This window comes from Engraulis encrasicolus, chromosome 6 (genome assembly GCF_034702125.1).
Source record: "Engraulis encrasicolus isolate BLACKSEA-1 chromosome 6, IST_EnEncr_1.0, whole genome shotgun sequence".
In the NCBI taxonomy this organism is placed as follows: domain Eukaryota; kingdom Metazoa; phylum Chordata; class Actinopteri; order Clupeiformes; family Engraulidae; genus Engraulis; species Engraulis encrasicolus.
The window spans coordinates 45,299,464-45,311,381 of NC_085862.1; the positions used below are offsets into that span (position 1 = coordinate 45,299,464).

Genomic DNA, 11,918 nt, shown 5'->3' on the forward strand with positions numbered 1-11,918 from the left:
AGAGTAAAACACTATGATCATGATGTCAAAAGTGGATTGCCATACACGGGTGTGATCTACAGCATGAAACAAATATAATGACACATGCTATTTTGATGTGAACATGCTGTCTCGCTTTTAGGTTTTTCAATTCATAGCCAATTTTGGTTACATTCCTGCTGACAAGAAAATGGGGCCATATTACAAACTACTCTGCTAAAACTCTGTTGCAAAACACAGAGTATGACACACACCTCAAGCACACTCCAGACCATTGAGTCTAATAGCTTGGTTTACGAAATTATGCAAACTTCTTTGCATAGCTGGACTTTGCCGTTCCTTTCCCATCTCAACTGACCCAACAAATGTGCAACAAACCTGCACTCAATACAAATAAAAGCATGAACTTGAAGTGTTATAAGAGCAGCTAAGATCAACGCCTACAACAAAATACAACAACATTATATGAGGGTCATAGGAAGCAGTTGTTTTTTCCAATTACCCAAAAGTAAGTTCAGTTCATGAGTAAACTGTAACAGAGCCTTTACAGAGTTGCTAAAACATTTACAGACAACTACAACCTCTGATGAATACAGACCTGACGATAGTAGACATGGTAAAGTTAGGGCACATTGTATAAATTAAAATATCTAGCCTAATGCCCAAACACCATGCTGTGCACTAGCGTATCAAACAGGCGTGGTGTGCCGTATGGTCCTATGCCGCTTCCCTAGCTTCCCCCAGGCGAATGGGCCTGTATAATTGAAAAAGCGCAACATGTCTTGGAGTCCTGCTGTCTACCGACAGCTTTTGTGCCGGGAGGGACACACATTCATCCATGTCACAGCATAATAATGAACTAATGTCGTCAGCCATTACGGGGTTTACTGTGCTGAAGCTACTATATCTGCAACTAGGAGGGTAAGAGTTTGTTTGTGTGCTCCTCCACCATATTTGAGGTGGTGGACCAAGGTAAAAGAAGTCGTAGCCTGATGTCTCAGTCGGGCAGTTTCAGTTCACTTCCTGGAAACCTGTCTGACTGACCGATTGGCTGCGAGCTTCAGAATTCGTTCACTCCGCGTACTGTTTTGATCTAACCAAATCTCTGCTGTTTGGTTGAGACGTGTGCAAATGCTGAACTACAAAAACAGACAACAAGTGTGAAAACACATGTAAAAACACAAAAAAACAAACAATTGACAAAAGTCTGATAATATCACACACACAGCTTCATAGCTGCAGCACATTATGAAGGATGATATAAAAATACATTCAGACTTCTGTACAGTAGCCCTGGATCCCTCCCATCTCCACCCCCATCTTCAGCTCAGCCCACTGCTTTGCTTTAGGTCGCACACAACCTCCACCTGTCATCACCTCATGCATCACACACACACACACACCACACCACACCACACCACACACACACACACACACACACACACACACACACACACACACACACACACACACACACACACATGCATAATATGCACTATCCACCTCCTCACAGCAGTATCCAACAAATGCAAGGACAAATACAAAATATACAGACAAACACACACGCACACACACACACAAATAGACATACAAAAACTTGTGCGCACACACACACACACACACACACACACACACACACACACACACACACACACACACACACACACACACACACACACACACGCACACACACAGACATGCACAAACACACACACACACACACACACACACACACACACACACACACACACACACACACACACACACACACACACACACACACACACACACACTGCTCCTTCCTCCAGTCCACCTCTTCACTGACAATGATCAACAGAGCATGACCACGCCCATGGACATGAGTCTCATCTCCTCTTACAGACTGTACTAATCAATCAGCCCACATCATCATCACCACCACAGAGGCGGCAGATCATAACAGCCAGGGCCGCTGACAGCTTTTGCTGGGCCCAGGACAAAGTCATCTTAAAGGGCCCCGTACCCAATACATAGAAAGTAATGGGGACCTAGTTCTGGACCCCCTTTCTCCCTGGGCCCGGGACAACATACTCCTTTGTCTCCTCCTGTCGGCGGGCCTGATAACAGCTATGAGCAATGCGAGGAGCCAGAAAAAGAGCAACAGGCAGCTGGACTGGCAGCTTGGGGTCAGCAGACAGTGAAAAAAAACAGTGTTAGGGCTTCCACACATAGGCTCCGACAGCACTGCGGCACACTTTCGCTTCTGACATAATTCGGACCTCCAAACCCAATTTCACCCGAACATTGCATTGATAGTCAACGGGCGCCGCCGACAAAATAGAACTTGTCTCTAATTGCTATCCGACATCAGCGAATGTCCGCGGACATCGGCGCCAGTGTGCGTGGTTCTATTGAAAACAATGGAATCGAATTTTAGCTGAGCAGTGCTCAGAATTTTGTCGGAGCCGGTGTGCGGAAGCCCTTATGGCCCAGCCTCTAGCGGCTGGGCACTGGACTGCTATGCAGGCGACCCGGGTTCGATTCCCGGCCAATGTCATTTCCACATCCTTCCCCATCTCTCTCTCCCAGCCATTATCTGTCTGTTCTCCATTGTCCAATCAAATAATAAAGGTGCAAAAGCCCTAAAAATATATATGGTGAATTCAGGTAAATCCAGTGTTATTTGACCACTTACGTAAAGGGCATTGTAGAAGTACTCTCTGACAGATGTAATTACAACACTAGTAATAGGATATTACAACGTTGAAACCATGAAATAACATTCATCTAGTGTTGTATTTTTTTCTGTAAAAGTACTCCTACTTCTACTTTATACAACTTAGTTACTTGGAAGATGGTAAATCCACTCTCTGAGTTTTTTTTGTGTGTCATTTTTTACTGCACACAAGTCACGTCCATCCTGCAGTGGCATCCTGCTGTAACAATTTTATGTTTCTTTTTTTCATAGACTGTATTCAAGAATCTTTTTACTTGTTTGGACCAGACATGGCATTGATCCTGTCCGTGTGTGTCTGCATGTCTTGTTTACGTCTTGTGTCTGTACGTCTTGTTTGTCTGCCCGTGATGGTTGTATGTGTGTGTGTGTGTGTGTGTGTGTGTGTGTGTGTGTGTGTGTGTGTGTGTGTGTGTGTGTGTGTGTGTGTGTGAGTGTGAGTGTGTGTGTGTGTGTGCTCACAGACACACACAGACACACACAGACACACAGACACACACACACACACATACACACACATACACACACCTAGTGTTGGCCAGGGGTCCAGGTTGGAATCTCTGATTGCTCTTCTGATTGCTCTTATGGTGCAGTGCAAGTAAATAATGTTACTTGCTTTTTTAAGACTGACTGTCCCTAGTTTCACTGTTTCACTGTTCAAGCAGAACATATAATGGAGGCTCTGTCTTTGGGGGTTAATAAGTAAGGGTTAACGTTCGGCGAGAAGGTCGCTACCGTGGAATAGCAGCACGACAGAGAGAATCTTTAGACCCCGACGCGGAGCGGAGGGGTCTTGTTCTCTCTGAAGTGCTGCTATTCCACAAAGCGACCGACTCGCCGAAAGTTAACCCGCTTATTATATGGATATACTTAAATGATTCACACATGGCAGGGACATTTCTTTAGGCCTATTTAATGTTAAGTCTATTATAGTTTTTAATGTCAAAAGATTGTTGCTGCGCAAAACAAAACAGTGCCGTTGTGGAACACCACTAGGCAACAGCTAGGTAGCCAGGACAACAGGTGTTGTCTATCACAGCAGCTGATTAGAGTCTTGTTGAAAAGTCGCTTTAGCAGTGAAAAGTCTTGTTGCCATTGACAGCGGTCTGTTATAGACCAACCCGTCCGTTATCGAAAAATAACAGACGTGCGAACGTTGGGGAGCCCCGTTGAAATGAATGGAGCATTCGACCGATGACGTCACACCATATAATAATAAACGGTGTTACTACTACAGAAGAATAATAAACAATGGATTTAGTCCTGCTTGATCATTGTCAATCAACAAGTAATTAACTGTCGTTTTTTTTTAGTTTTCCAAGCCCTAGATTGAACAAGGCAGGCCACGCAAGTAGGTGAGTTCTCCGAGAGGAGCAGGGGCTGGGAGGGCTGGGAGGTAGATGGGGCTGGCTGGATGCTCTGGCAATCTGTTGGCTGTCATGCCTTGTTTTAACTGATTGACGTGGCTGTCACCTCGGTGATGTGGGCCCATCGCAAGACCTCAAGTGACCGGATGGGGACACAGACGCCTTGTTGGGCTTAGCGACAAGACATGCCAGTGTCATGGAGGAGAGTGTCAAATGATCAAAAGAGGGCTGTCTGTGGCACATTGTGCAAGGTGACCCATATGAGTGCTGTTGTCCATGGAGACCCAGGTTCAAGTTCAGCCTGGGTCAAATCTCCATTCAGGGCCGCTGACAGCTTTGGCCAGGCCCGGGACAAAGACATATGAAATGGCCCCAAAACCAATATATACAATGTTATTAGGATCCAATTGTGGGCCCCCTCTCTCTCCCCTTTGTCCCCCCTGTTGGCTTCCCTGTCCCCATCCTTCCCCATATCTCACTCCCACTCATACCCTGTCCAATTGTTCACTTACTTAGGCCTACCTATCCAAACACAGGCGGAAATGCCCAAATATACTATATATATAATCAAAGGATAAGGCTATATGTGACTGAATTTCAATCCAAGAGACACAGGTCTGTCAGGAATCTGTCCTCTCAGAATCTCTGAATAACTCAATATGCTCATGGGACTGGCGGCCTGGTTTCCTGTGGGTTATCACCAGGGCTCTGAATTAACACCAGCCAACCGGCCAAATGCTGGTGAAATTTCAGTTTGGCATGTAGAAAATGCCAACTTACTAGCCACTTTGACCCATTTGTGAGTGTGTGTTTGGCTAGTAAGATTAACATAATCTAGCCATTTTGGCTGGTGATGAAAAAAGTTAATTCAGAGCCCTGGTTATCACATATGCGCAGGACAAATCAGCGCCATAAAATAAATGAAAAAGAATGCAATGTCTGCGACATTGCTCAAGCTCCCATGTTTGATTGAGAAATCAATGTTTCCAACCTGTTTGGTCTTCCACAGACCTTGTTACTTTTCACATCATACATCACAGGAGCTTAACCAATCTTGTAGAAATTGCATGCTTTTATTTGCCAAGAATAGCGGCCCAAGGTTCACATGGCCCAACAGACTAGAATAGCCTTTCCGGGGCCACCAGAAACATTGTTCTCAAGTTGGATATCACGGTGCCTTAAGGGCAACACTACATTTAGCTTATCACTTATCCAGAGCAACTTTCAGTGGATCAGACAATTGGGACATGGATAGTCCCCTTGGAGAACCATGTGGGGTTAGCTGGCTCAAGGGCACCTCAGTCAAGAGCAAGTGCACAGGGGTGCAAGATATATTCACCACCCCCTAACATTGTTAGTGGTACAGGAATCAGAAACATGCAACCCTCCTTGTGATCCCAAATAACAATTCTTTATCAAGTACACAGGGGTGTGGTTTTTATTCACTACACCACCAACATTGGTCCAAGTGGTACAGGAATTAAAACCATGAAATCCCACAGAGCAACTACTTATCCATTTTAATAGGTCTCAGTACACACTTAGTTAGCCAACAAAAATCAACAATTGTCTGAAATGGTCTAGAGAGTACTATTCACTATCCACTCTTCATTATTCACTCACTTTGTTCTTAATTGTACACAAAACTAGATAACTAACTAACTAACTAACTAACTAACTAACTAACTAACTAACTAACTAACTAACTAACTAACTAACTAACTAACGTCATAGCAAAAGTAACAGCTGTCCCTATACTAGCGTATAGTTAGTGACCTACTGTAACAAATAGCATAGCCTGAGTGTAGGTTTGAATTTATTTCCTCATGACACCATTCAACTGTCCCTATATACGTAAACAACCATGACAATGCTTTAATGCAGCTTGGGAAAAGTAGGATCAGAAGCATCAGTAGGATCCTCAAATCAATATAGCTGCAAGCAGCAATGCGGGGCCAAGCAGTAAACTTGCCAGAGTCGCCACGGAAACAGAAGGAACTGCAGCGCCCCCTTTGGTCCAAATCTCGCCAATGTTGGTGTGCAGTCCTTGGAGGGGAGTGTGATCACGTAAACCAAGTTTAGTTTGAATCCGTTGAAGAGCTGCCGAGATATGAGCTCACTTCCTGTTACCTGTTGGTGACGCTAGAGAGTTTGAGCTTGGGGTCTGGATTTTTTTGTGGGAGGTCATGGGATGGACTAGAATGTGTGCAAAAAATCCTAACAGAAATTGACTAACGGTTGCTGAGATATGACCTCACTTCCTGTTTTGCCACCTTTATGACAATTTTGATTGGCTGTCACTGGCAAATGACAAGAGGTGTCCAAAATTCTTTGAATAACCTAAAGCATATCAGTCCCAAGATGAAGTGTACCCTTTTGTAGGGCATTCTGACCAAAATTGTGGGACAAGTAGCATTTTTATTGAATTTCACAAAATTCAAAATGGCAGACTTTTTTCTTCCTGTTGACATGAAGTCATATAGTGCGTTGGATTCGGCTAGGCCCAAGGATTCTAGTGATAGTATTATTTTCAAAATTAGGCATACGGTGTAAAAGCTACAGGCAAAAATGTAGCTAAAAAATTGACCTGTTGGTGGCGCTACAGAGTTTGAGCTGGGGATATGATTTTCTTTGTGGTGGGTCATGGGATGGACTTCTGTGGGTGTAAAAAATCCTAGCCTAATTCGACAAACGGTTGCTGAGATATGACCTCACTTCCTGTTTTGCCACTTTTACGAAAATTTTGATTGGCTGTCACGGCTAAACGATAAAAGATATCCAATATTCATTGAGACCCCATGTGTAGCTCAGTCCAGAGATACTATATACCAAGTTTCGGGCGAATTGGTCAAAAATTGCGGGAAAAATAGCATTTTTATTGAATTTTACAAATTTCAAAATGGCGGGAAAACTATCCTGGCGGAAAATGACGTCATAGTGTGCGTTGGATTCGTCTTGGCCCAAGGATTCCAGGGATACCAAGTTTATGAAAATTGGCCCAGCGGTTCAAAAGTTACAAGCAGAAATGTACCTGCAACTTTGACCTGCTGGTGGCGCTAGAGTAATGGGGCTGGGGTCCTATAAATTGCTGTGGGTAATGCTGAGCCTAGCCCGAATGTGTGTGCCGATTTACAGCATTTTCCTACCTACGGTTCTATGGGCTGCCATAGACTTGCTAAGGAGAGGAAAGAAGTCAACGTAATAATAAGAATACCAGTTAACACTATAGGGGCCTTCGCCAGCTTCGCTGCTTGGCCCCTAATTAGGAGCTATTTCAGATGTTGTGAGTGTGCTAAGCAGTAGCCTCATAATGAGTTGGTTATCATTTTTACTTCAACCAAAGTATGACACTTCTCAAAATCTTCTACTTCTATACAGGTGACACAGTTGAGCCTCACAACCATTTTACCTTCAGATTCCTTTCAGCAGTAGCCCCTAAGCAGTAGCCTCATAATGCCCACTGTCCCACCTGTGGACTGTTGTTATAGTCTTTGAGGAAACATCATGATGGTACGCAGAGACTTTCGTAATACATTACATTACAACTTGGTCATTGCTATTCTGAAAACAGCATATTTACAACAGGTGCCATATCTCAAGTGTCTAAAAGTCAAAATATAAGGATAACCGAGGCACCATGGTTTCGTTTTTTTCCCCAACTTACTTAGCAAGTCAACAGAAACTGACCAATGTGTATCAACCCTTGTCTATGTTGCTCCACTGTTTCCCATCCATCACTCACTCACTCATCAAGAAAATGAGTTAAAAGGGCCCATCCCTATCTCCTCCCTATATCAAGTCTCCTCTCCTCACCGCTCCCCAACGCGAGACGTCCAATCTGTCAGAGTAAATAACAGATGCGTGATGTGAGCGCGGGGGGAAAATTGCTAGTAAATTGTCAGGCTGACAAACACATGCGTCTTGATGAAGTGTGTGTGCTTGATGGCTGTATTAATGTGAGCAGACACGCCGGCACGCTGCGGCAATGGAAAGAGGAGTGGCGACATTAGAGGTGTGTGTGTGTGTTTGGAAGTGTGTGTGTGTGAGTGTGTGTGTATGTTCAGTATATATGTGTGTGTGTGTATTGTGGTGGTGTATGCAAGTGAGTGTGTGTGTGTGTGTGTGTATGCGTGTCTGTCTGTCAGTGTGTGTGTGTGTGTGTGTGTGTGTGTGTGTGTGTGTGTGTGTGCATTGTGGTGGTGTATGCTTGCAAGTGTGTGTTTGTGAGTGTATGTGAGTGTGTGTGTGTGAGCATGTGCTGTGCCTGTGCGTGTGTTTGTGTGTATGTGTGTGTATTGTGTGTGTGTGTGTGTGTGTGTGTGTGTGTGTGTGTGTGTATCGTGGTGGTGTATGCTTGTAAGTGTGTGTGTGTGTGTGTGTGTGTGTGTGTGTGTGTGTGTGTGTGTGTGTGTGTGTGTGTGTGTGTGTGTGTGCGTGCGTGCGTACATACATGCACGTGTGTGTGTGTGTGCGTGTGTGCTGTGGTGGTGCACATCATGCACTGTGGAGGACTGGGGTGCCATTTGGATTAGCTCCACAAAAGACAGAAAAGGCTCCAGCCAGCCAGCCAGCCAGCCAGCCAAGCCAAGCCAAGCCAATCGTGAAAGTCCATTTCATTATGAAACGAGTTTGTGAACGTCTCATTGAACCCCTTCAGAGGCAGCCATTATCATGAATCTATTTTGTCGATTCCGATTACGGGTCCAAACCGGACTAATTCGAGCGAATTACTTTGCTATCAATTTTGCAAAGGACGCGCCGCAGACAACAAGGAAACACGTGGTTGTATGGAACCATGTAATGGATTGCGGAGGACAATGACCAAGCTGTCAAGTGTAATTTGATTGCACTTCTTTACAGGCATTCCTTCATTCACACAGGCATAGGCCTACAAAACACCTTTTTTTGGTTCGGCCCACAAAACTCCTCATTGTACAAGGCCAAAATATAATGGATCAGTAGTTTGCGCTAATGAGAGGCCTGCGGGAAGATTGTAAGAGGCAGACCTACGTAGCATTGAAGTCATCACAGAAATATTAAAATACTTTCGGCTTCAGATACTCTTAAAGGGGATGTGATCCATCGTCATTAAGTGGACATCACCTTGCGTCTACACTGGCAGCTCATCTGGCATGAAAAGGCAGTTTTCAAAATGCTTGGAGAGCATACACATTACCTTGCAGTACACATCACATTACATTTAGCAGATGCTTAATCAAAGTGACTTACAGAGGAACACACTGTGTAGACGGTCTGTAGAGGGGCCATTTAACCCCTTAGCGCAGAGCCTATGTTATAACCTTGCTGTCACCAAAATTGTAATCGCGATGTCTTAATCTGTTACTTAAGGCTCTCTGTAATGTCATGGCAATGTTGTTATAATGTAGTGAAGTTGAGTATTTTCAGCAAATAGTGAATAGGCCCACCGGCAACCACATCTACACTAAGAGGCTACGTCTACATCTACCCAAACAGAGTCGTCATGAGACAAGTTTGGATTGTCATGATGTCATCTTGTTCTACTCCAGCCAACCAGCCCAACCCATGCACCGTCCACCGGTCATCATGTTTCTCCAGTGAAGCTGATCACTTTGCACATAGAGATCGGCTGAGGTAATGCGACTCAAACGAACCCTGTTTTAAAGAGAAAGACTCTACTCTTGGAACATTTTAATACACAACCCTGGGAACAATATGGATAAACAACAGTGGAATGTGAGCAATTATTTGCCCTCTGCATTGTTAAACAACCATATGAATCACATCTGATCAAAAGTGAGTGAGGTTTGATTGTCATAATAACACCTGTAGCCTCTTAGTGCAGATGGGGTCGCCGGCGGGCCTATTCACCATTTGTTGAAAATACTCAACTACACCATAACAACATTGTTATGACATTACCGAGAGCCTTAAGTAACAGATTAAGACAAAGTCATTACAATTTTGTTGACAGTAAGGTTATAACATAGGCTCTGTGCTAAGGGGTTAATAATACCCTTGTGAAGGCATTTATAGGGTAAGGAGAGAGAGAGAGAGAGAGAGAGAGAGAGAGAGAGAAATGCAAACAGAAAGAAAAAGAGAAAAACAAAGGTGTAGTTAATGATAAATAGCCAAGTGCTCAGGAATGTGTTGCTTATGCCTCGAATGGACTTGATTTGAACAGGTTCAAACTGCTTTTAATACTGACACTTAAAAGTCTTAATGTCACAAACATACTCTACTACTGAGTGAGTTGGTTATCATTTTTTACATCAACCAAAGTATGACACTTCTCAAAATCTTCTACTTCTATACAGTTAAGCCTCACAACCATTTTACCTTCAGATTCCTTTCAGCGCACAACCAAATCAGGCCATGAATGTCACATGAGTTTTGATTATGCCAAATCATGTTCAACCCTCACCTGCTTGTGCTGAGAGAGCATGAAACTGGTCCTGTTGAACCTGGTGAATGGTGGACATCTGTGACCACCACATGATGCCCAATAACTGCAAAAAAACACCTTGTCATTTCTACCAATGGTGAGAGCAAAATGTTGGAGCGCCCCCCCCCCCCAAAAAAAAATCTTAATCTCCAACACATCTCCTACGAAGTCCTCATTCTTACATAACAGAACCCAGTACACTGGGATGCAAAAACCGATTATGAGAAGATGTAGAGGATAACGTGCCTTCAAGGGACCTATGGTGTAGTGGCATGTGGATACAATCTATCCTATATACCTCCGGAGGGCTGTGTTGTGCACTGTGTTGTCGTAACACATCTACACCCCCAGTTTCCTTTTCATCTGTAAAACAAGGCAAGGACCCTGTTGCTACTAGATACAAAATACTCCCACTCCTCGCCTCCTCTTGAACATCACTTAAGCATGTCCATTGTGACATGAGCTGCTTGCTGCACTCCAGACCAGGTAAAAAAGCGGTGGTTCTCTCTGGTACCAAAAAGGATAGCTCCTGCTATACCCTCGCCACACAGTATTTTCATTGCCGACGCAATCTGCTCCAGTGCGTAGGTGTGAAGACAATTACTGACTGGGAGAATGCATTGAGGGGGAGAAACTTCGAGCAGACCGATGACGGTTCATTCGGCGACCACAAACACCAACACCAACGTTGCAACATTGTTTTTTTTTTTTAAATGCGCACATAGAACACAGACTACCAGTACCAACAGATCCAAGAGATAAATGCGCAGTGACAATTATACATGTGTGCTGGATCAGTGTATGTGTGTGTGGGTGCGTGTGTCTGGAGTGGGTTGGTGCGTTTAGTTATCTTTAACGAACCCGTTGTGACAAGAGCTGGGGATCTGCTATTTTCGGAAAAACGCCTATTATTGGAATGCAGCGCTACTGTTATGCAGGTTGCATCTCCAGCTATTCTATGATGTGATAGCCCGTCTCAGATAGGCCACTGTTTAACTGTACATGCTATAGATGTGACTTCTGCGCACCGCATTCATTTTGGAAACAGTTTAACATCCCTCTTGCCAGCAACTCAATGTTAACGCAGATCCTTTTCATCACCCAACTCCGCATCATGATATCTCACTAATACAAACTAATGTTCCCACTCCTTCACGCAGGTTACAACAAACGGTGTGTCGTTGCCTAATTGATGTGATAACACCATAGCTACCCCTGGTTAGTTCTGCAACTATTAACCACATTCTAGTCTGAATAAAAATGTGGACTTTTCAAGGGAGTCGGAGAATGGTACACCTATCCGGCACAACAACAAGTTAAAGAACTAGATAGAAAGACAAACATTGGTACTTACTCAGATGTTGCTAGCCTAATTAATAAACTGCACCCACTCGCATCATCATCTGCTGATATTTTCATTGCAGCGGCAACAGTA

The 11,918-nt window shown here is 44.0% G+C and overlaps 1 protein-coding gene across 2 annotated transcripts in view; it reads right to left on the reverse strand.

Annotated features, from left to right (window-relative positions):
• Positions 1-11,908, reverse strand: part of LOC134451355 (cyclin-dependent kinase-like 5) — a 147,609-nt gene extending 135,701 nt beyond the window's left edge. Inside the window, exon 1 of one of the 2 annotated variants that reach the window (XM_063201765.1) lies at positions 11,838-11,908. The gene's annotated coding sequence lies outside the window, so the exon portion shown is untranslated. Of the gene's footprint in view, positions 1-10,462; positions 10,665-11,837 lie in introns of those variants that run through there. The other variant, XM_063201766.1, reaches the window with a different exon arrangement.
• Between the last annotated feature and the right edge of the window lie 10 nt (positions 11,909-11,918).